At 44.0% G+C, this 26154-nt stretch overlaps 1 protein-coding gene across 2 annotated transcripts in view; it reads right to left on the reverse strand.

Annotated features, from left to right (window-relative positions):
• The window catches only part of cecr2 (CECR2 histone acetyl-lysine reader), a 146829-nt gene that overhangs the window by 110210 nt on the left and 10465 nt on the right, over positions 1-26154 (reverse strand). The window contains exon 1 of one of the 2 annotated variants that reach the window (XM_070901643.1): positions 15716-15748. The exons of the other annotated variant lie outside the window; for it this stretch is intronic. The gene's annotated coding sequence lies outside the window, so the exon portion shown is untranslated. Of the gene's footprint in view, positions 1-15715; positions 15749-26154 lie in introns of those variants that run through there. 2 annotated transcript variants of the gene reach the window in all.

A 26154-nucleotide genomic window follows, 5' to 3' on the forward strand; every position in this document is an offset into this window, starting at 1 on the left:
AACTCCACTTTCCTGCATTACAATAGCAACTTGTATTTATATAGCGCCTTTAATAGTGAAACGTCCCAAGGCACTTCACAGGAGTGTGATGAGATTTAAAAAAATTGACACCAAGCCACACAAGGAGAAATTAGGGCAGGTGACCAAAAGCTTGGTCAAAGAGGGAGGTTTTAAGGAGCGTCTTGAAGTAGGAAAGAGAGGCAGAGATATTTCGGCAGAGAATTCCATAGCTTAGGGCATCCCCATAACCCTCAATATCCAAAAATCTATCAATCTCTGTATTGAATAGCCTCCACAGCCCTCTGGGGTAGAGAATTCCAAAGATTCACCATTCTCCAAGTGAAGAAATGTCTCAACTCAGTCCAAAATGGCTGACCCCCTTATTCTGAGACTGTTACCACTGGTTCTAGGCTCTCCAGCCAGGGAAAACATCTTCCCTGCATCTACTCCATCAAGTCCTGTAAGAATGTTCTACGTTTCAATTAAATTAGCCCTCATTCTTCTAAACTCGAGGATATAGGCCTCGTCTATTCAATCTCTCCTCATTGGACAGCTCTCCCATCCCATTCTGTACCAGAACTCAGTTTACCTGCCTTTGTTCCATATCCCTTGATACACTTGCCTAACAAAAATCTGTGTTTCAGTCTTAAATATCTCAATTTACCCAGCATCCATTTTGGGAGAGTTCCAGACTTCCACTGCCCTTTGTATGAAAAAATGCTTCCAGTGTTCACTCCTAAATGGCCTAGATCTAATTTTATTCTGCCCCCACTTGAGGAAATAGTTTCTCTGTACCTGTATCTACCCCATTGAATCCCTTAATCATTCTAAATATCTCGATTAGATCACCTCTCAACCATTTCAACTCAAAGGAATACAAGCCAAGTTTATGCAAGCTATCCTCATAATTTAAACTTTCAAGCCCCAGTATAATGCTGGTGAATCTGTGCTGTAACGCCATCCAAGGCCAATATATATTTTTTTCAGTCACAGTGCGGAGTCACAGTGTGGATTTCATCCCCTACAGGGAACAACAGGCATGATCTTTGTAGCACGACAACTGCAGGAAAAATGTAGGGAGCAGCCTTTATACGTGGCCTTTTTCGATCTTACAAAGGCCTTTGACACTGTCGACCGTGAGGGCTTATGGAGCGTCCTCCTCCCTTTTGGATGCCCCGAAAGTTTGTCAACATCCTTTGCCTGCTCCACGGCGACATGCAGGCTATGATCCTTACCAGCGGATCCATTACAGACTCTTTCCACGTCCAGTCCAGATCAAACAGGGTTGCGTCATTGCTCCAACCCTCTTCTCAATCTTCCTCGCTGCCATGCTCCATCTCACTGTCGATAAGCTCCCTGCTGGAGTGGAACTAAACTGCACAACAACCAGCCGCCCCAGGCCAGGTCCAAGATCACCCCAACCTCTGTCGTTGAACTGCAGTACGCAGACGACGCCTGCGTCTGCGCACATTCTGAGGCTGAACTCCAAGATATATTCATCGAGGCATATGAAAGCATGGGCGTCATGCTTAACATCCGTAAGACACAGGTTCTCCACCAGCCTGTCCTTGCTGCACAGCACTGCCCCCCCAGTCATCAAGATTCACGGCGCGGCCCTGGACAACGTGGACCACTTCCCATCCCTCGGAAGCCTCTTGTCAACAAAGGCAGACATTGATGCGGAGACTCAACATTGTCTCCAGTGCACCAGTGCAGCCTTCGGCCGCCTGAGGAAAAAAGAGTGTTCGAAGACCAGGCCCTCAAATCTACCACCAAGTTGATGGTCTACAGGACTGTAGTAATATCCGCCATCCTGTATGGACCAGAGGCATGGACAATGTACAGAAGACACATCAAATCGCTGGAGATATATCACCAACGATGTCTCCGCAAGATTCTGCAAATCCCCTGGGAGGACAGAAGCACCAACATCAGTGTCCTCGCCCAGGCTAACATCCCCAGCATTGAAGCACTAACCACACTCGATCAGCCTTGCTGGGCAGGCCACTTAGTTCGCATGCCAGACACGAGACTCCCAAAGCAATTGCTCTACACGGAGCTCCTTCATGGCAAACGAGCCATCACCACTGACACCTGGGAGACCCTGGCCGAAGACCATCCTAGGTGGAGAAAGTACATCCGGGAGGGCATTGAACTCTTCAAATCTCAACGCTGCGAGAGTGAAGAGGTTAAGCGCCGGCAGCGAAAAGGAGCGTGTGGTAAATCAGTGCCACCCTCACCGCCCCCCTTCCCCCGACGACTATCTGTCCCACCTGTGACAGAGTCTGTGGCTCTCGTGTTGGACTGTTCAGCCACCAAAGAACTCACTTTAGGAGTGGAAGCAAGTCTTCCTCAATTCCGAGGGACTGCCTATGATGATTTGATTTGATATTTTTTTTGATGCTCAGAACTGAATGCAGTGCTCCAGATAGGGGTTTGATCAACGCTCTGTACAACTGAAGCATCACTTCCTCACTTTAGTAGTTCCCCCGAGATAAAGGCCAACATTCAATTTGTCTTTTTGATTACATTTTGTACCTGTGTCCAAGTTTTTAATGATTTGTGTACATGGACACCTATATCCTTTTGCTTCTCCACAGCTCTTAGTCTCACACCATGAAGAAAAATATTCTGCTTTGTTCTTGTCAAATCCCAAATGGATATCCTCACACTTCCCCACATTAACCTCCATCTGCCATAGTTTTATCCACTCACTTAATCTGTCCATGACTCTTGCAATTTCCTGCTCCAATCCACACAACTTACTGTGCCTCCAACCTTGGTGTCCTCTGAAAATTTGGTATATATATCGTGAAAATTAGGGATGGGCAATAAATGCTGGCTTTGCCAGTGACGCCCACATCCCATGACGAATAATTAAAAAAAATGAAAAGCTGCGGCCCCTTGACTTTAAATAAGATATATGTAAATGTAATTTTAATGATAATCAAGCCACTGATTTATAGTTTTCATAGAATTCGACTTAGTAAATCAGTGTCCCTGATAATATATATTTCACATATTCCTTTATTGTGAAATGCAATACACAGAATACTCCCAAAATCGCCTGTTTCCAATAATGATGCACGATGCAGAAACTTGTGCGCAACTGCTATAGGCCAAGATTACATTCATAGTAAATCACCATGATGCTGTCTAGGTCACATCCACAGCAGATACATTCCTATAGTTTTTAACAATTATTTTTATTTGTATAACCATCTGAAGATGGGCTGTCCCATCTCATGTACAGCGTGTAGCCTGGTCACTTTAAGGGGAGACATTTGTTGTATATTGCACATGACCCAACAAGATGAAGCTTTTGCTGAACTCATTAAAGATTTGCTGTTTTAAGAAAAGACTTTAATCTCGATGATTAAATATTTAAGTTCAAGTTAGTCCAAGTTAGTCCAGCAAAAATTGACACCAGTCATTCCCCCAACCAACCACCCCCCAAAAAATAAATTGAATTCATAGAAGTTTTCTAAAATATCTATTCTATGAAATACTCAATTGGTTCCTTCACCCAGGCAGAGATGACCCATGATGTTTGTTTAATCAAACATCAATCAAGAAATTTGGAAGTCTAAAAGGTTAGCAGTATGTATTTGATTTATTGCTCCAACTATAAATTACAACAGTTATCCAATCAGGGTAACCAGATAGGCAGAGAATTTGCTCTTGGCAGCCACGTGAAGGTGTGCTATGATCTAGGTTTGCAAGCTCTCGGACATTTGACTATCAAGTATCTCGTCTTCTCTGGACAATGGTCATACTGAGATGAGAAACTCAAGTGTGGTTATGTAACAAATGGTGCAGAATATCAAGTAACCCCAACAAACATTGTCTGAATATATGAATAAAGGGAAGTACTGATTCATTAATAGGATTAATGGGAAAATAGTGACAAAGAAGAAATCTGGGAGTCATAGTAGACAGATCCCTCAAGATACCAAGGAAAGTCTAGATGTCAATAAGATTTTAGATTTAGAAAAATTATATAGTATAACTCTAATGAGTTAATCCCACCAGTATTTGAAGCATTGGTCAAGCCACATCTGGAGTATTATTTACCATTCTTGAACCCACGCTACAGGAAGGGTATAGCTGAACTGCAAAAGGTGAAGAGTGGGGAGCAGTTTCCAAATTACTAAAGCCCAGAGATATAGAGGATGACTCGGGGCAATTTGAATTTGTATTTGTTAGCACAAAAAAAGGGACAAGCTGAGAAGAGGTAGATTCAGGTTGGATGCAAGTAAACATTACGGAGAGAGTGGTCAATTATTGGAATAGTTTACTGTATGGGAAAGTAGTTTAGATCACTTCACGGTAAAATTGGGCATGTTTCTTGAAGGCCTACAACTTACAACTTCTACATGAGCAAGAAGGCAGACTAGATGGACCAAAGGTTGCTCTTAGCTTGGAAATTACCCATGAACAGTGTTTTCGAAGTACTATGGGCCCAAGTTTCCACATGATTTGCGCCTGATTTTTAGGAGCAACTGGTGGAGAACGGACTATCTTAAAAATCGCAATTCTCCACATTTTTTTTTCTGCAGTTCTAGTGAGGTAGAACAGTTCTACTTTAGAACAGAATTTTTTCTTCAAAAGGGGGCGTGTCCGGCCACTGACGCCTGATTTCAAAGTTTCCACAGTGAAAACGTACTCCAAACTAAAGTAGAATGGAGCAAGTGAAGATTTTTGTAGAACTGAAAAAACCTGTTCTACACATTAAAAAATCAGGCGCAGGTTACAAATTAGGCGTCCAGAACGAGGTGGGGGGAGGAAGGGAACTCATTAAATTCTACAATCAATCCTTATTTATACTTCTACAAATATTATACAAATAAATCCAACCTGAATAAACATTTATAAGCAAAGAAAAGATTAAATAAACCATCTTCCTACCTGTGTGAAAGCGCTTCAGCCATCGTTCGAAGGAAACCGCCGTTTGTTGCCGCGCAGGGGAGGGAGGGGAAGGAGACAGCGGCTTGTTGCCGCGCAGGGGAGGGAGGGGAAGGAGACAGCGGCTTGTTGCCGCAGAGGGGAGGGAGAGGAAGGAGACAGCGGTTTGTTGCCGCGGAGGGGAGGGAGGGGAAGGAGACAGTGAGAAGGGAAGCCTCAGTGCTGATGGCAATGTGATTTTATTAAAAAATGTTCAAAAATTAAACAGCTACAAAGAACTACAAAAATGTCCGAGTGCCAATGTTTTTTTCACACTGAGCATGCGCGAATGCTCCAACGCGCACGCGCAGCGTTGTCGGCAGGAAAAAAACTCATTTAAATAGTACCCGCCCCCTCCCACTTACAAAATCGGCGCGAGTGTAGGCTCCGCCCTCCTGGTCGCCACGCCAAACAGACAAGGAGCTGCAAAGCGCTCGAGAATAGCGCGTTTTTTTTCTGGCACCGTTTTAGGCGCGAAAAACGGGCGCCCAGCTTGGAGGGGCGCTCGTTTTTTATCCTGTGGAAACTTGGGCCCATTGTGTCTCCTTGATTACATGACTAAAGCCGAGAGGCCACTCACTTTGGTTTTGATGGAATGGGGTGGGTGCGGAGAAAGAAAAACAAAAAGTCAGAGGTGTAAACACTCACTCTATATATTGCACTACAGCATTAATGTGTCACCTTTATAATTAATATAAATAGTATGGTGAATGTCATTAAAACAAACAAATGCAGGTACAGCAAGAAACTAGAAAGGCAAATACCTGTAGTATGTTAACCTTTATCGCAAATGGTTGGAGTACAAGGAGCAAGGAAGTCTTGCTGCAATTATATAGGGCTTTGGCGAGACCACACCTGTAGTATTGTGTACAGTTTTGGTCTTCTTATCTGAGGAAGGATATACTTGCCTTTGAGGCGGTGCAACAAAGGTTCACTGGACTGATTCCTGGGATGAGAGGGTCCTATGAGGAGAGATTGAGAAGAATGGACCTATATTCTCTGGAGTTCAGAAGAATGAGGTAATCTCATGGAAACGTATACAATTGTTAGAGGGCTTGACAGGGTAGACTCTATTTCCCCTGGTTGGTGAGTCTAGAACTAAAAGAAAGACTCGTATTGATTTAGCATCTTTCACAACTTCAGAACACGCCAAAGCACTTTACAGCCAATTAAGTACTTTTGAAGTGTAGTCACTATTATAATGTAGGAAACGCAGCAGCCAATTCTTCACTCGGAGAGCTGTGAATCTTTGGAATTTTCTACCCTCGAGGGCTGTGGATGTATAGTCAGGAGTATATCCAAGACAGAGATTGTTAGATTTTTGAACACTAAGTGAATCAAGGATAGGGTGGGAAGTGGAGTTGAGGTGGTCAGCCATGACCTTACTGAATGGCAGAGCAGGCGAGGGGTCGTATGGCCTACTTCTTATTTCTTATGTTCTTAATTAGACACTTGTCCTTCAACAAATGAATAGTCTCACTTGGTGGGTTGAAGTCTAAAACAAGGTGAACAAGACTTGCCAGGGTAATCAATGTATCTCATGCATCAGCCCATTATTGAGAACTGGAAAAGTTCAAAATGCTCTGGGTTTGTGTTCAGACATCAACAAATTGAGATTGTGTGTGCAAAACAATCAAGAAAGTGAAGTAAAAATGGCTACTTTAAAAAAAAAATTTAAACTTACAAAAAAAATCATACTGGCGTACAAAATAAATTGTTATGGGCTACATTTCCTGTTCAACTACAAGCGGCACCCCAGTACAGTACGAACATAACTCTTGAGGTTTGGGGAAAGAGGCATCCCACCCACCCAAACCAGCTGATTATGAAGCAACATTGATAGTAACTGTGAAAAATAAGCAACCCAAAGTGCCTACAAAGAGGAAATGCAATAGGAGGAAATGGCAACAAAAAAGTAATATGGCGAATAATTCTCCTGATCAGCTTGTATAAAAGGATCTCCATTCTGCAATATATTATAGTTGGTAGCATTCATGCCTCCAAGTCAGAAAGTTGTAAATTTAAGTCCCACTATGGATTTGAGCACATAATCTAGGCAGTACTTTCAGATGAGGTGTTAAACTGTAATGTTAAGGGAATAAGGGGTTATGGGGAGCGGGCAGGGAAGTGGACCTGAGTCCATGATCGAATCAGCCATGATCGTATTAAATGGTGGAGCAGGCACGAGGGACCATATGGCCTACTCCTATTTCTTATGTTCTTTTGTAAAAGATTCCATGGGCACTATTCAAAGAAGTGCCTGCAGTTCTTCCTTTGGTCCTGGCCAACATTCCTTCCTCAACCAACAGCACTAAAAAGTACAGACTAACTGGTTATTTATTCACTTGTTGTTTGTGGGACCTTGGGCTAGATATTCGTTTTTTAGCGAAAACGGTATTTTTTTGCTAAAACTACCGTTTTCGCTTCGCTACTGCTAGTAGGCTGGAAATTCAACCTTTAATTTGCGCAGTGGTAAAAATCGGCGTTGCGCGAGGATTCGTGGCCCAAACTGCGATCCTCGCCAACTTTAGTCCGAGGCAGATAGTGCTGAGAGGGGGGGAGGGGGGCTTTGGGAGTAGGAAAAAGAAAAGAAAAAAAATCACAAAAAATTGGGGGGAAAAGATTCACAAAACATTCACAAGACACTTAACTATCGAATCGCTCAAAAGGAATTTAAAAATAAAAACTTTAACTTACCTTTATTGCAGGTCTTCATACTTACCACTGCAGGCAGAGCTGCACGACAGGCTTTACCGTCGGTTTTCTGAGCGCAGAATACGGGTGCGGAGAGCGCCAAATTTTTGGCCAAATCGCTATTTCAGGTCTTGCACGGCGGCGCTCCTCTCCCCGGCAGTACATGGAAACCGCCACCGCAAAACGTCACCTAATTTCCCGTCGACTGGTCTTTCGCCAAATATGATGAAATATCGCCAAAAACCCAGTCGCAAAGTTGACAAATTATAGCCCTTAGTGTGCAAATTGGCTGCTCTCAACTGTGACAGACTTCAAAAGTAATCCATTGGTTGCAAATCACTTTAATCCTGAGGATGTGATAAGGCACTATATAAATGCAAATCTTTTTTTCTTACATTTGACCCGATATTATTTGGAATTTCAAAATGGTGACCAACCCTCCCAACAATGATGAAAGTTGCCTTACAAACAATATGATAGTTTAAAAAAAAAACTCCGAACATATAATCTTTCCAATATATGAAGAAGCATAATTTTGATATTTGTATTAGGGTTACCCAAAATGGCTGTGAGTAACTACACAGTGACATATGGTGCGGTATTGAACCATGCAGGACAAGATCTCCTCATGTTCAAGCCCCAAGCACACTGAATTAACTGATCTCAACTCATCATCATCATAGGCGGTCCCTCAAACGAGGATGACTTGCTTCCACATGAGTTCACAGATGTTTCAATGAAGGACCCGATGTTCCACTCCTGAACTCCGATTGAGGGGGTGGAAGATGCCCGTGCGTGGATTTTTATTAACGTGTGGTGACCGTTGCACATCAGCCACCACACGGGCTTGATAGAGCTAGGTCTTTTGTGGTGATGCACAATAATTGACTTAAGTGTCTCCAGGAAATGGGGGATGGGGGTTGGAAGTCAAGCCATTCTAGGTTCCCGCTCCTGACTGTTACTTATAAAGCCATATGCAGGCTAGTTGACAGTTTAAACAGAAAATACAATGCTGCTTTTTTAATACTGCAACTTCCAAGTCTGTAACATATATGCTATATGCACACACATTTTGTTTATAGATATTATATAGTATAAATTTTAATAATGTTAAGTATCCTCTGTAATTGGAAACTCAAATGACACAGGCAAGCTTTCATTTTGATAAAACCTAATGCCATCATTTACTTCAATTCTGTGAACCAAACTTTCAAGGTTGACTTTGCCTGTGCATCTTCCCAGTCAACGGGAAAGATACTTTCATGACAAATAAAGCTGAGCAGTGGTAAAGAAAAAACAATAGACTCAATCAGCCAGTATTCCTGCAAAAGGGTGCCATCATTTATTTTTAAAATGTCCAGCTAGATGCTAGAAATATGATTTTATAAATGAGCTACATTTACTATTAAGGAAAGTTAATTATTGAAACTTATTCTGAATAATGTATTTTAGTAGAAATTGAGTGATAAATTCCCTTCCCCATTGTCTATAGTGATTTTAGCCAAAAAGGGGGTCTTGTGTCTTTATTACAAGTATAAACTGTTATCATGTGATTTAATTTACACAGCTATAAAATAGTTAGAAAATCATTTTACATTATAAAATAATAGAAATGTAAGCACAGAATGCTATTTAGTCCCACTGCCCCATGCCTCTCCTTGCACCATCCTGGAGCTATCTATCTTGGTCTCATTTTTCTGTTCTTTCCTCATAACCGTTAATAATGTTATTTGTTTATATAACTTTCTCTTAAAAGGTAATACATTCCATATTCTATAACCCTTTCTGCAAAATTATTCTAATCGCCCCTTTATGCTTCTGGTAATAACCCTAATTATATGTCCCCTTGTTACCAATTTGCCATAGTGGAAATAATCTTCCACTATTTACTCTCTCAAGCACCTTCATAATTTTGAACATTTCCATTAAGTATCCCTTTAACCTTCTCTGCTCCAGTGAATACAGCTCTAGTCCTTGTAAGTCTCTCAATGTTACTCTATAGTATTACATTTGTTGGTATTTATTTTATACCAATGGGATATTTATATCTTGCTGAAGCAGAATTTTGCAATTTTATTCTCTTCCTCCACCCCTTGCAACAACTTACGGACCTTAGTGATTCCTCTCGCTGCCTACTGAATGATTCTGTGTTGCTGTGGAGAGTCATTTCTAAATTGGTTCCAGTTATTGTAGTGCTGAGGACACACCAAGTCCCCAGTCCCGACTCAAGCTGAGACACCGACAGGCGCCATCTCTTCCCAGCATCTTACACTGTGAGAACCCAAGCCAGAGGAACAGCGCATGCAAATAAACTCAACAGTGATCTATCTTCTTTGAACTTTTGATGCATTCTCTTTCAACTGCATGCAACCCCAGAGTCAACTCTGCTCGTCAGTCAGCATATTTGGACAGTGTTCTCGTCCCAAGATTAAAAGCATCTGCTTTTCTGTAAGTAAATTATACAAGATCTTTGCAGTAGGCTAAAGTTCTCCCCAGGAACATTTAGAAAGATAACAATCTTGCAAAAGTATAAGCAATTTTTACAATGCGTAATTCCCAATGTATCTAAAGATGTATGAAGTATTGACAGTGTGTTGTGTGCTTAATGTGATATTTTTCTCCACAATGTACTTCACTTTCTTTGGATGTCACTAAATATGATTTTATACAAGACATCCATATGTGGTTATATATTACTTGAAAATCAAATCTGATTAAAGGGTGGTCTTCCCATGAACCAACCCACAATTCCAGGTTGCTTTTACAAGCATCTGCATTTTAATTACTAGATTTCAAATACTTTTCAAATGGGAAAGACAGCAAATGAGGCAAAAGACAATGATGTCAATTAAATGGATGAAAAGGGCTCTAGGGAGATCCCAGGCTTTATTACTGCCCAGATGTTTAATTTACTGATAGTCAAATTGGACTTCATGTCCTCAGTTTGTTTTGCATTCAAGCACCTCAAGGTTAGCACCATTTTTAATTTTAACATACAATTCTATAACTGCTGAAATTTAGAACAGAAGAGACAATCTAATCTTCAAAGTATTTAAAATGCAATGCAAGCTAATACAAATTGTTGGAACGGTCAGTAGAATATAGATTTATTGCTAGCCACATGGAATTGTGCATGAGAATTCAAGACCAAGTGTAGTCTTTTTAGGTGAAGCAGGGTTAATTAGACCAGGCCAGCCGACGTAATTCAATCCACATTTTATCCTAAAAATAAGGACAGAATGTATTTTCCATTATAACTTCCCATGGTCACATTTATATAGAAACTTCCTATGTAAACAGGTCACATTGTGATTACACCCGTACACCAACCTGTCCGGTTGATCTCTACAGCAGCCCAAAACTAGGGTTGCACATGTCCAGTTGTGTCCCTATAATACATGCGGTCAGGGAACTAGGGTGAGTCTGGTAGAGGTTGTGAATGTGGAGTCCCCCAGAGTTAGTAAAGTTTCAAGCTGACAGACCTAGTATGGATTTAAGTCCAATCCTGCACTTTTGAAGAGAGCAGAAAAATTAAATGTGAATTTACCAACAAAAATTGCATCTTCTAAGAAATGTTATTTAACACATTACTTGCCAAATGATCAGGGAAGCAATTATATCCCTCCAATTTTCTCCTCTCCTGAAGGTGAGCTGTACCATGTTCCAGGATGCGAAGGACCCTCCGTTACCCCACCCAGTAGCCATTCTTCATGGGTGAACATGTGCGTCAGGAGGCTTCTTGTTTATGAATATGCACATGGAGAAGGGGCATCACAGTTGAAACTGACATTCATATATATGTGCACTTTCCAGTAAGAATCACTGGACAGCAATTGGCAGTGAGATTTTCCTCCTTCCTCGTGTGGGGCTGCCGAGACCAATTATACCGTCCCCCACTGCCAAAGCTTCTCTCTGCCACCACCAGACTGTCTGACTGAGATCAGTTAACTCGGCTCAGAAATTGATTTGGATCTATTTGGGATGAATGGCTCAGTTCTGCACTGAGCTGTGCATTTACCAACTAAGCCATCTAGGGAGGCCGAGGAAGGCAATAGTTAAAAATGCAGTCACAGACACAGTCAGAGTCACACAGACACACATCACTCTGAAACTGATCAGGGTAATCTATCTGAAACTGATCAGGATAGTCTGGAATCCAGCTGGTCCCAGTTACCTCCTTGCTGTCTCTAAGGTAGGCATTGTGGCAGACGTAATTGTGTGTGTGTGCCATCTGCCTGTGCCATACACGCCACCTAAGAAACAAGATCAAAATGCGAACACAGTTCGGTGTCCCTAAAGCGAAAGTGGTAGAGTAGCAGAAATACTACTGTGATTTGTGACCCAAATAAAATCATTTGTTTTACATTTGACAGACAATTAGTGATGTAACTACACAAGTAGATGCTCTACAGCTAACAATGCATCCCAAAGCACACCAATCTTTTAAAAAGGTTTCAAAATACTTACAAGGCATAAACTATAGCAGGATACTAGTGCTAGTTATGTTGATGGTTTTGGTTTCATGTTGGTATCCGCTTCCAGCTACAATAAGTTGGCTCACTTTGAACATTAGGAACTCAAAAGCTTTGACTTTTTTTAAAACCAGAAGAAGCTGACACAAAATGTTAAATTCAGTTATCCCTCAATTTTTGCTTGGCTGGAACTTAGAAATTGCACTGCAGTGATGCAAGTATACCTGCACAGAGAGATAATAAGTAATTAAATCTAGCAAATTGTCATCTCACTCAAGATGATGAGACTTTCAAGTTAATTAGGAGACTGTTCCATTCAGAGATGGACTAGTGACAGCTCAATATGCAGAAGCCATAAAATTAAAACTAAAATTAAAATTAAAAAAGCTTCAATGGACCAGTCTGAATAAAGCTACACTGCCACGTAATTACACCCCAGGCCAAAACAAGGATTTCTACTATTCGATTAATTCAAATCTAAAAATGTACTTTGTAATATCATTGGAATGTGCATGTTCAGTACCACATCTGTATGTGAACAGTTGAATATTTTTCAAGTAAGAAAGAAGTAACATGCAGGCTCTATCTTGCTCTGTGGATTTGTCCCACCCTAGTTACTAGAATTCTTGTCAAGCTAGTGAATTAATGAGAAATGAGCTTGCTGAATATGCTGACTTACACTGAATAGCCACCCCAGCCCAGAAAGGAAAAATGACCCAAGTGGAACAAAATGGCAACATCTTCCTCCGTACTCCAAACCTCACCAAGGAAACAACCTACTCCAACACTCCCCACCCTTCTCTCAACCACAGTCTCTAGCCAGTATTCCAGTTTCCGCAACCCATTCTGCAATAAAATATATCCAGTTATTCATCAACTGAATGCCTCGATGTATTCCTCCACAAACACTACGTAAACAAAACATACTAATCAATCATAAATTTAGATATTCCAGACCCAATATAATTAAAAACTAGAATTTACAGCACCAAATTTATCTTCATCTCTAGTTCTAACTTCACTGTGGAAAACTGACGTGATGCAACAATTAATCCTAAATGTATTGAACTATAAAGTAATTTTACCAGAGGGTGCTGCAAACAATTACTATGCATTGCATTCATATTTAGCTGTTATGGCGATTACATCCATTAAAAACAAACATTTGCATTAAAAAAATGAGAATTATTTAAAAAATAAATAATAAAAATCAAGAGATGTATTTCGATAAATGGAACACGAGATCTCAACTTTATAGAAAAATTGCTCAACTACAAAAAGGGGAATCCCCTGACAGATTGTTAAATATCTAGTAATAGTCAAGTCACACAGTTGAACAGCATTAGGCTTAACCTCTATTACTCTTAAGCAACTTAGACCAAAATAGCCATCCCCTCCTAAACTCCCATTAAGGTTGCTCAAAATGTATTTTAAGGTTTCCACCAGGAGATGGTTGAAAGACAATTAAGGACAAGCAACAAACACTCGCACAAAACAAACTACAGGGTACATCACTTCAGTCATGATCCACTAATATGGCATTTGTTAATGCACGTGCCTCAATAATTTCAGAGTTTTACATATTATTTAAATATAACCGTAATTCAGCAGAAATTGCCTTTGACAACTACAGCTGATTTTAAAAAGTAAGTAACACAACTTATTCTCTAAAGTAATTTTCTTCTTTGATGCTTTATGGGCTCCATCCATACCACTACCTTGAGAATACTTTTAGCCTATTATGACAATTGTTTTTCCTGGACAACACAAAACACAAATAATCATGAATTCTGACGCACTCTACAGTATTCTCCCCAAAAGTCAATTTTTTTTGACAGCCAAGAGAAAACATGACACAGTGTCTCAAAAGCCCATGCAGAGATACTGCCAAATACATGCAATACTTATCCAGCAAGATTGAGCTACCCAAGAGAAAGGTTAAAAAATACCCACTGGAGATTGTTTACAGGTGCTGCTGATTCCCAGTTCCCCAGCATGTCAATTTCAAAATTTTTCTCCCGGTCTTCAAATCCCTCCATGTCCTAAGCTCTACTCCATATCCACAATTTTCTCCAACTCTATGCCCCAGCACACAAACCTGTACTCTTTCAATTCTAGTTTACTGGTCTCCTCCCTGAGTCTCCAGAGCTTCCACATCCCTGCCTCTGGAAGTCTATTCCTAAATCACTACTTCAGTACCTCTTGTCCCATCTTCCAAAACAGTCAAAACTAATCCCTGACCGTACCTTTTGATAAGCTCCACTTATGTGCTCCCCCTACCACTTGCAAATCGGCTTGGAATGCCTTGGTACATGAAAAATCACTATATAAATGTATGTAGTTGGTGCTGGCTTAAATATACTCTCTATACACACACACACACCAAAACTAGGATTTTTCTAAAATGATCCAATACCTTTCATTTGTATACATTTTAATTGGAACATAAAGACAATTTGATATCATGTGCCGATGAAAGATGATTGCACGTCCTGTTTATACTGTGGTGCTCCTTTCACTGGGAATGGTTCCGTAACATAGTTGGTACTCTACTCACCTTGTTTACTTTGCAAGATGGAATTCAGAACACCAGCAGCAAAAAAACCTGCACGACAAGCCTGTCGCTGGCAGCCTGAGAGTTCACTCTCAGTGTTAGTATTGGGGCTGGGCAGAATAAAATGTTTGCGCATTGAATCCAGTGATCACTGTTTTCATTTATTGCTGGTTGTGCTTTGCCTTGAGCAGAAAAGGAAGAAAGCACCAAGCACTGCCAGGTTTCAGTTTTAGACTGGTGCCAGAACAGGACTGTCTCTGTGGACAGTGTTGTAAAAAAAGATGCAACATTTGACGCTCAGCATCTTTCTTCAACCTTCTTACACACTTTTCGGAAGATCATAAGCTGTGTTTATTGTGTATGTCTGTGTATGTTATATACACACACACACACACACACACACATGCTACAGACCAATCAGTTGTGTAAAAGATAAATCTGCTGAACTTCATCAGAGATGGCAGATGGGACTTCAGTTTAACATCCCATCTGAAAGACAGCATCTCCAACAGTGCAGCACTCCCTCAGTACTGCCATTTGAAGTCCTGGTCCTCCTATTTAAACTCCTCCATTACCTCACCCTACCCTATATCTTTGCAATCTGATCTCTCCCTTCCAAACATTCTGTTCCTCGGACTCTGATCTTTTGTGCATCCCCCAGCCCCCTTCACCCCACCGTTGGAGGTTTCAGGCACACAAGCTTCCTACTCTCTGGAGTTTCCTCCCTACGCCACTGCATTTCTCCATTATTTATCCTCCTTCTCAAAACAAAGCCTCTCAAAACCCATCTCTTCAAACAAACATTTGTTTTCCCTTCCAAAATCTCCCTTCCTGCTCAGCATCTGTTACCTTACACTTATCTGTGAAGTGCCTTGGGATATTTTTTGCTAAAGGCACTATATAAATGCAAGTTGTTGAATGTGTTGCATGTTGGACATTAGCTAACCACATCTGCAATTTATGCTGACAAAGACGGTCAGAACAAGTTAGCGCTTGTTGCTCATCTATTGGATTTTTCAATTCCTTGATGGTTTTGATGCATTTTACCAACCTAAGTTTTCTTGGACTTGCAGGCACAATAACTTTTGTAGACAAGCCCCTCTTCAATGGTCAATTCATCTCAAGTCCCAATATTTTAGGATGAACTTTAGATGTGTGTGTCACTCTGGAAATGCCTGCAAGATCACAGATTTCAGCATTTGCAATGACTAGTCTTTCCCAGTTTCTGTTATCAACTTACCGAGTCTACACTGAATAGATGAAGACAGAATACCATGCACACAGATACTTGATCATCTTTATCATCTGCACCATCAGCTTCTGGTATAGTTTCAACTCAATCTGTAGGCTAGACATTTCTGCACCATTCTTGGGCTCTGCTGACAAACTGGATTTTTGCAACTTAAGTAACATACTCTATAGTTTGGGTAGGGTTTCATCAACTTTTGTATAATTTTATAGGTTCAGTCATTCCCCACCACAAAATGTAATGTGTATGTTGGTGGAACTTTTTGTACCCAAATGTTTTCGCTGCAAGTTGGACATACCAGAGCTGATGTAAATGAACATGACCAAAAAGAGTTTTATTCCTCTTGCAGTAATGCTACTCCCATTCCTGAACTGGAAGCATCAACACGAATCCTCATTGGCTTGGTCACCGTGACTATTTCTGCGCTAGGGTTTCTATCACCAAACATTTCTTCCCAACGTGCTCCTCAGTCCAATGTCGTGATATTTTGTTTTCGAAGTAGCTTTCTCATATTCTGACAACCTGGATCTCAATGTAACTCAACGGGAATCTGCCTAAATAGTTAACCACACCAAGATACTGTTTCACATCTTTTGTGTTGCTTGTTTTCGCCACACGTTTGAATACCTTCATTTAAATCTTTTTGGCAGAGGCACATTCTCACTTGTTCATGGTTTGGCATAACTAGTGTTATCATACTGCTGACTCACTTTGGTTCTGTGACTTTATTATACAAATGTCTCCATTCTATTTATGGCAGAAAAAAAATCAAAGAGCAAGTTATTATTTAAATGAAGAAAGATTGCAAAGTGCTGCAATACAGCAGGACCTGGGGGTACTTGTGCATGAAAAGGTTAGTATGCAGGTACAGCAAGTGATCAGGAAGGCCAATGGAATCTTGGCCTTTATTGCAAAGGGGATGGAATATAAAAGCAGGGAAGTCTTGCTACAGTTGTACAGGGTATTAGTGAGACCACACCTGGAACACCATGCAGTTTTGGTTTCCATATTTACAAAAGGATATACTTGCTTTGGAGGCAGTTCAGAGAAGGTTCACACGGTTGATTCTGGAGATGAGGGGGTTGACTTATGAGGAAAGGTTGAGTAGGTTGGGCCTCTACTCATTGGAATTCAGAAGAATGAGGGGTGATCTTATCAAAACGTATAAGATTATGAGGGGGGCTTGACAATGTGGATGCAGAGAGGATGTTTCCACTGATGGGGGAGACTAGAACTAGAGGGCATAATCTTAGAATAAGGGGCCGCCCATTTAAAACTGAGATGAGGAGAAATTTCCTCTGAGGGTTGTGGATCTGTGGAATTTGCTGCCTCAGAGAGCTGTGGAAGCTGGGATATTGAATAAATTTAAGACAGAAATAGACAGTTTCTGAAACGATAAGGGAATAAGGGATTATGGAGAGCGGGCAGGGAAGTGGACCCGAGTCCATGATCAGATCAGCTATGATCGTATTGAATGGCAGAGCAGGGGTGAGGGGCCGTATGGCCTACTCCTGCTCCTATTTCTTATGTTCTTATGTTCTTATGCTTAAGTTTCTTACTTAGCTTCTTGTAAACGGATTGTGACAAGACATTACATTGAGCTTCTGTGCCCTGTTTAAAATGAACCGCGCTGTCGTGTGTTGTTTACCTTGAGGTTGATTCATTATCATGTGTGAATCACTTCCATAAAACAAATCATTTTTAATCTCATATTGTTCTTCTCCATGCGTTTTCTTTACCTGTCTGACAAGAATGATTTTGCATACTTTCAGCAAAATGGTTTTCATATGCCAAAAGCAGTACTGGAAAAACAATTCTCTCATGATGTAGGACAGCAATTACAATCTATGAGTGTTGTTGACCAGCTAAATCTCATTTATTGTATGAAGTAGCATCCCACCCCACTTATCACTTATTGGGCTGCTAGTATTGCACAAGTGTTTTATCAATGTTTTGATGGCTTCTGCTCCTCTAATAGCAACTGCTTGCTGTCGATCTAAATTCTTGCTCTAAGCGAGTTGCCTCTGACTTGATCAGCTGCTATCTCAGTTGCAATGTGGTCATTAATGAGGTGGTCTCTGTACTGAGCATAGAGCCAGATATTAAACCTGTCTTCATATGAAATCTTGTTCGGAGGTGTGAAATATTCCTCAAACTTGTCAAGTAATAAATCAGTTTTCATGAATCTTTCCAATCATACATAAAATTATATACTGTATTGCTTCGTCATCTATCACATACAGTAAAATATCAGCCAAAGCCCATTCTGTTGCAAACAAATAAAAGCATTTTTCTATTTTCTCCACGCTTCTGCAATATTCCCTTCTGGCCAAGTGATCTGCGAGCTTTAAATCTTCCATTTTGATCCCAGTTCTAACACCATATAAAGGGTTCCAGCCGATTTAAACAACACTCAGGAGACTGGCTGAAGCATGTTTCAAGCTTTAGTCAAAATCTCGGCTTTCTATTTGAGCACATGGGATGGAATTTCCTGTGGGGCCATAATCTGGAAGTTACGCCCGAAATTACACATATTTATGCGCCCATTTTGCCGATGTCTATTTACACCCACATTTTCTGCTAATTTCATTAACATACGCTAGAATGTAAAAATGTAAACAAGCGGAAATCAGCACAATCGAGGTCCGAAGAAAAACCAATAGATGGGCATAAAAGGACGAGTAAATCGGGATATAGCATAACTACGTGTGTAACACATTTGTGCCCAAATTTCCTCGATCTCTTGTGCTAGGTTTTTGCTTTACACCCCAATTACACATGCAATGGTTCTGATATCTTCCAATGGTGGGGTCGGGGGTGTGGGAGGGGGGGGGGGGGAAAGAGAGCCAAATCAGAAGGGAGAATTGCTCATGGACAGTCCCTTGCATCTCCTAAACCAGCTATGGGGCATGGCAGCAGCCTGGGAGAAGGCTGAATGCCCACTCTCAGCTGAAGTAGCGGCATCAGGCCAGGCAGACAAAAAAAAAATACATGAGAAAACAAAACGTAACAAAAATCAGAAGGGAGAGCAAGTAGTCTTGAGAAAAAAAACTGCTTTTTTCCCCTATTTCTGTGATTTGATTTCTGATTGTGTACACTGTTCTCCCGTGAAACAGGTCTATTTGGAAGTTACTGTCCATGTTAAATATTCCTCATCATTACAAAATAATCACTATATTCAGTCACAGGGTATCCAGTAACAGATGTGGAATTGTATACCATGCACATGGTTTGTAAGCAGTTTTGTACTAAAAAATAAAAGTTTTGAACATTTGGACACTGCATTTGTTCAACACTTAGGTGGACTTCTCCCGAACACACTATTTCTGAGTAACCACCTGATGTAATTTCAAGCTTCAATTCCACATTAAAAAACTGCTGTGAATGATTGAGGAGGCAGGTCACTGGATTACAATAAGGATGGCTGCAAAGCCTCACTGGACAACTGATTATTTTACATGTCAGTCAGAATGACCTTCATGTTCAGAATGAATAATGTATGAATAGCTAAATATTATTTTCTGTGATTATTTTTTTCCTGTAGAGGTATCTCTTGCAATGTCCTTATAACTAAACTTCCTGTTCAAAAAATAAACACTTTAAAAGTTTTTGTCCCATTTCAACATTCATTTGTGTGGCTTTTAAGAAAAGTTTAACAACTGGAATTGAAGGAATAGGAATGGCCAGCACTCCATGTAATCCAGACACACTGATCCGCAGCACCATGCCAAACTTCTCAGAAAAAAGGAAGAACTTTATGGCTTCCTGTGCTGATTACAATTCTATTTGATTTTTTAACTGCAGTGCCATCAAAGACTCCAAGAACATATCAACGGTTTCAATGTCAGACACAGGTGTCAAAAGCTAACACAGCATTCACTACGAGAACAGGTTCATTCACATTTCCATTGAGCAAGAACTAGGCTGCCATTGCTATCTCAAGGACTATTAACTTGACCAGACACCTTTTGGCAATCTAATTGAACCAGAGGAACTTCAGGGAAGCAGTTCATCTCATTGTTCCAGGAATTACATCCTGAGCTTTCATCTTTTGTTTGAAATGTTAAAACAAAAACAAAAAAAAAACTAAAATCAAAAGTGCTCAACTCATTTCCTGCCAACAATCCTGAAACAAATACAAGTCAGGATTCCCACTAATAGTCCATTTACACTGCTGCTAATCGGCCATTGTCCTTACTATTGAAACCAGCAGCAGATTTGTACTACGCAGCTGCTGTAAACTGCTGCCCAGGTCTCGAGACATACTTGCAGCCAACTTGTGCAGTGGTCTCCATGTGAACCAGCTGCAAAGCAAATCCACATCTGTAGCACAAGTGCAGACTAGTTTTGGTAGTGTGGCAGGTGCGCATGGATAAAGAATAAAAATTAAAATTATAGAGCACCGTTTGCATTCTCAGGATGTCCCAAAGCACTTACTCGGTATCATATTGCTGTTGGATTAGTGCATTTACTGGGGCCAGATAGACAACACAAGGTAAACTCAGGTGAGTTATGGCCAGTGCCTTAACTGATCTGATAAGTACAGCTTATGTTTGGTGCTGGCTACAGTGCATCAAGAGCGAATTGCACAAAACAATTTAAAAGTATTTTACAGATGGTGAATTTACTGCTTTCAACTTACTGGAGATTCGCCACTGGGATGTGGTTCCAGATGTTTGAGTCCTCCCGTCAATCTCCACACTGCCATTAATGGCAGCAGCTCGAGATGCAGCCACCACCAACATTGCATGGCAACTGATAGCTCTTCTGGGATCCAAACACATAAAACTACAATAAAATAACCTCTGTGCTCAACTCTTCCCAATTTATTATCTGATCTGCCACTGCTGTTGGAAGCAGGCTGGTTCCAAAAATGGAGACTATGCACTGGGCATATGGAAATCGGAGAGCATGGCATTCTGGCATCATAATGACTGCTTCCCAATTCAAAAAGGAAAAATGAATCTAAAAAATTAAATGCTGCCCTATTTATAAAAAGACAAATTACATACAAGAAAAAGAAACTTTCATTTGTATGGCACCTTTCACAGTCAAGATATCCCAAAGCGCTTTATGGCCGATATATTACTTTTAAAGAATAGTCATTATTATGTAGGAATACATTTTCACACAGTACGATTCCACAAACAATAAATAAGATGAATGAAGAGTTAATCTGTTTTGGTAGTGCTGGTTGAAGGATAAATGTTGGTCTAGGAGAACTCCTTGCTCCTCTTCAAAAAGTGCTATGGGACCTTTAACATCCAACAAGGACAAATGAGGCCTTGATTCAAATGCCTCATCAATCCTGCATTACGAGACTGAACTGTTGGCCTACATTTAGTACTCAAGTCCCAGAAACATCGGACTGAGAAATACATGCCATCACAGAGCCAAACAGACCCTACTTATGCTTAATTTGTTGACAGGTTGCTGCAAGACCTATGGAAATCGGGGTCTGCAATGCTGTCAGACTCTGGAGTAAATGTCTTTATATTTGAAAGTTGCATCTACAGCGGGAAACTAAATATCTGCAGTCAATAGCATTTCCTCATGAATAAAAGTGCCCTGAAACCTCTTTGCTCCTCTCTCTAAATGTATTGAAGCGACTAATCATACCAACCACTATATCCACTACATGAGGAGCAGCGGGTAAGGTGCCAGCCTCTCCTGCTGGCAGCAACATTTACATTTTTGTGTTTCCTTTGCCCCTACCCACTCCTGCTTACCTGTATCCAAGAATAGGTTGATTGGTTATTCAGCATCATAACCAAGGGAAGCCGCTTGCACAGAATGGCTGCCATATTTGCCTGTTTAACAACAGTGAGTGCATTCCAGGAGATAATCCATTGCGTGAAGCACTTTGCGACATTTCGATACAAGATACAATATAAAGATAGTCCAGTGTTATTTTTAAAATCTGCCCGCACTATAAAAACAGGGCAGTTATAACAGTCAAATCAGCTTCTGAAAGAGTTTGGTGTAATAATAAAAAGGTACTGCAACATTGAATAAAGTTAGATACGTGGCACCAGCATGGACCATTTGAGCCAAATTACCTGTTTCTGTGCTGTAAATACTGCGAGTATTTTTCTTTCCAAAAACATTAATCTCAAAAGTATTTATTTTTTACTCCTCTTGAAACGTAATTTCCAAAAGCAAAAGTTCAGTGTGTTCATCTTGTACTTGTGCATGTTCCCAATTATATGTAATGAAACATGGTTTACGTGAGGTCTTTCATTACATTTGTTTAATTTTTTTTTTAAGGTCACATAGGAAATGATTAAGCCATTGAAATATCTATGGAAACTACCAGTTATACATAAGTTACAGTGTCGAAAAATATTTTAATAAAACGAGTCGATACGCAAGTGGCTTTTATGTGAACCAAAGACAATACACCATTTAGATTTTTCTTTATACGCGTGTATATATATCCTGCAGTATACTAATGTACTTTTGAATTCTCAACAGAAATTAAAACTATGAACATGTAATTAAAGACAACTTAGAATATTCTTAGTCCTGATTTGAAGACCGCATCCTTGCTTGAAAGATTTAATCTATGGCATGTCTGCTAACTGCTTCAAAGAGTGTTTTAAAGCTGCAGTATGCTTTTATGTATGCCGCACCTTGAAGTGCATTTTTAGACAGAAAACATTTTACAATGTTAAAAGTGACTCTGCTACAGAACAAATACAAATCTATCCAAAAGGTTACGGCTAAAGTGACCGCGTTCTGGCCATAGTAAAGCACAGCAGCAGCAGTTACACTTCAATAGAAGTTTCCTTCGGGGAATTTTCATTTTAAAGTGCCTGAGTTCAATGTTTCTACCCCCAACTCCCTCCCCCCACCACCACCTCACACCGCCTCCCATCCTCCCCCCACCACACACACACACACACACACCGCACCCCACACACACACACACAATCCCCCACCACACACACACACACACCCCCCCCACCCCACACACACCCATCCCCCACCCCACACACACACACAAAATCCCCCACCCCACACACATATCCCCCACCACACACACACACATATCCCCCACCACACACACACACACACAAAATCCCCCACCACACACACACACACACATATCCCCCACCACACACACACACACACATATCCCCCACCACACACACCTATCCCCCACCACACACACCTATCCCCCACCACACACACCTATCCCCCACCACACACACCTATCCCCCACCACACACACACACACCTATCCCCCACCACACACACACACACCTATCCCCCACCACACACACACACCTATCCCCCACCACACACACACACCTATCCCCCACCACACACACACACACCTATCCCCCACCACACACACACACACCTATCCCCCACCACACACACACACACCTATCCCCCACCACACACACACACACCTATCCCCCACCACACACACACACCTATCCCCCACCACACACACACACATATCCCCCACCACACACACACACATATCCCCCACCACACACACACACATATCCCCCACCACACACACACACATATCCCCCACCACACACACACACATATCCCCCACCACACACACACACATATCCCCCACCACACACACACACATATCCCCCACCACACACACACACACCCCCCACCCCACACACACCCACCCCCCACCCCACACACACACACACACACACACACCCACCCCCCACCCCACACACACCCCCCACCCACACACACACCCCCCACCCACACACACACCCCCCACCCACACACACACCCCCCACCCACACACACACCCCCCACCCACACACACACCCCCCACCTCTCACACACACACACATATCCCCCACACACACACACCCCCCACATCACACACACACGCACACATATCCCCCACACATCCCCCACCGCACACATATCCCCCACCCCACACACACGCACACATATGGTATGGTGGGAAAGCAGGAATGGGGTACTGAAGTTGCATGTTCAGCCATGAACTCATTGAATGGTGGTGCAGGCTAGAAGGGCCGAATGGCCTACTCCTGCACCTATTTTCTATGTTTCTATATCCCCCACCCCACACACACACACACATATCCCCACCCCACCCCACACACACACCCCCCCCCACCCCACACACACCCCCACACACACCCCCCCACCCACACCACACACACCCCCCCCACCCACACACACCCCCCCCACCCACACACCACACACACCCCCCCCCCCACACACCACACACACCCCCCCCACCCCACACACACCCCCACACACACCCCCCCACCCACACACCACACACACCCCCCCCACCCACACACCACACACACCCCCCCACCCACACACACCCCCCCCCCCCACACACCACACACACCCCCCCCACCCACACACCACACACACCACACACACCCCCCCCCACCCACACACCACACACACCCCCCCCCCACCCACACACCACACACACCCCCCCCACCCACACACCACACACACCCCCCCCACCCACACACCACACACACCCCCCCCACCCACACACCACACACACCCCCCCACCCACACACCACACACCCCCCCCCCACCCACACACCACACACACCCCCCCACCCACACACCACACACACACCCCCCACCCACACACCACACACACCCCCCCCACCCACACACCACACACCCCCCCACCCACACACCACACACACCCCCCACCCACACACCACACACACCCCCCCACCCCACACCACACACACCCCCCCACCCACACACCACACACACCCCCCCCACCCACACACCACACACACCCCCCCACCCACACCCCACACACACCCCCCCACCCACACCCCACACACACCCCCCCCCCACACCACACACACCCCCCCACCCACACACCACACACACCCCCCCACCCACACACACCCCCCCACCCACACCCACACCCACACCTCCCCCCACCCACACACCACACACCCACACCTCCCCCCACCCCCCACCTCCCCCCACCCACACCCCACACAACCCCCCCCACCCACACCCCCCCCACACCCCACACCCCCCCCACCCCCACACACCCCCCCACCCACACACACCCCCCCCCCCCCACACCCCCCCCCCCACCCACCACCCCCCCACCCACACCCCCCTCACCCACCCCCCTCACCCACACACCCCCCCCCACCCACCACCCCCCCCCCCCACCCACCACACACCCCCCCCCCCCCACCCCCCCCCCCCCCCCCCCCCCACACCCCCCCCACCCACACCCCCCCCACCCCACCCACACCACACCCCCCACCCACACACCCCCCCCCCCCCCACACCCACACCCCCCACCCACCCCCCCCCCCCCCACACCCCCCCCCCACCCCCCCCCCCACCCACCCCCCCCACCCACCACCCCCTCACCCACACCCCCCCCACCCACACACCCCCCTCACCCCCACACCCCCCCCCACCCACACACCACACCCCCCCCCCCCCCCACCCACCACCACCCCCCACCCACACACCACCCCCCACCCACACACCACACACACCCCCCCCCACCCACACACACACACACCCCCCCCCCACCCCACACACCACACACACCCCCCCCCACCCCACACACCCCCCCCCACCCACACCCCCCCCCCACCCACACACCCCCCCCCCACCCACACACCACACACACCCCCCCCCACCCACACACCACACACACCCCCCCCACCCACACACCACACACACCCCCCCCCACCCACACACCACACACACCCCCCCCCACCCACACACACACACACACCCCCCCCACCCACACACCACACACACCCCCCCCACCACACTCCACACACCCCCCCCCACCCACACACCACACACCCCCCCCCACCCACACACCACACACACCCCCCCCACCCACACACCCACACACCCCCCCCCACCCACACACACACCCCCCCCACCCACACACACCACACACCCCCCCCCACCCACACCACACACACCCCCCCCCACCCACACACCACACACACCCCCCCCCACCCACACACCACACACACCCCCCCCACCCACACCCACACACACCCCCCCCCACCCACACACCACACACACCCCCCCCCACCCACACACCACACACACCCCCCCCCACCCACCACACACACACACCCCCCCCCACCCACACCACACACACCCCCCCCACCCACACACCACACACACCCCCCCCACCCACACACCACACACACCCCCCCCCACCCACACCCCACACACACCCCCCCCACCCA

The sequence above is a fragment of the Pristiophorus japonicus genome, chromosome 15 (genome assembly GCF_044704955.1).
Source record: "Pristiophorus japonicus isolate sPriJap1 chromosome 15, sPriJap1.hap1, whole genome shotgun sequence".
NCBI classification, from domain to species: domain Eukaryota; kingdom Metazoa; phylum Chordata; class Chondrichthyes; family Pristiophoridae; genus Pristiophorus; species Pristiophorus japonicus.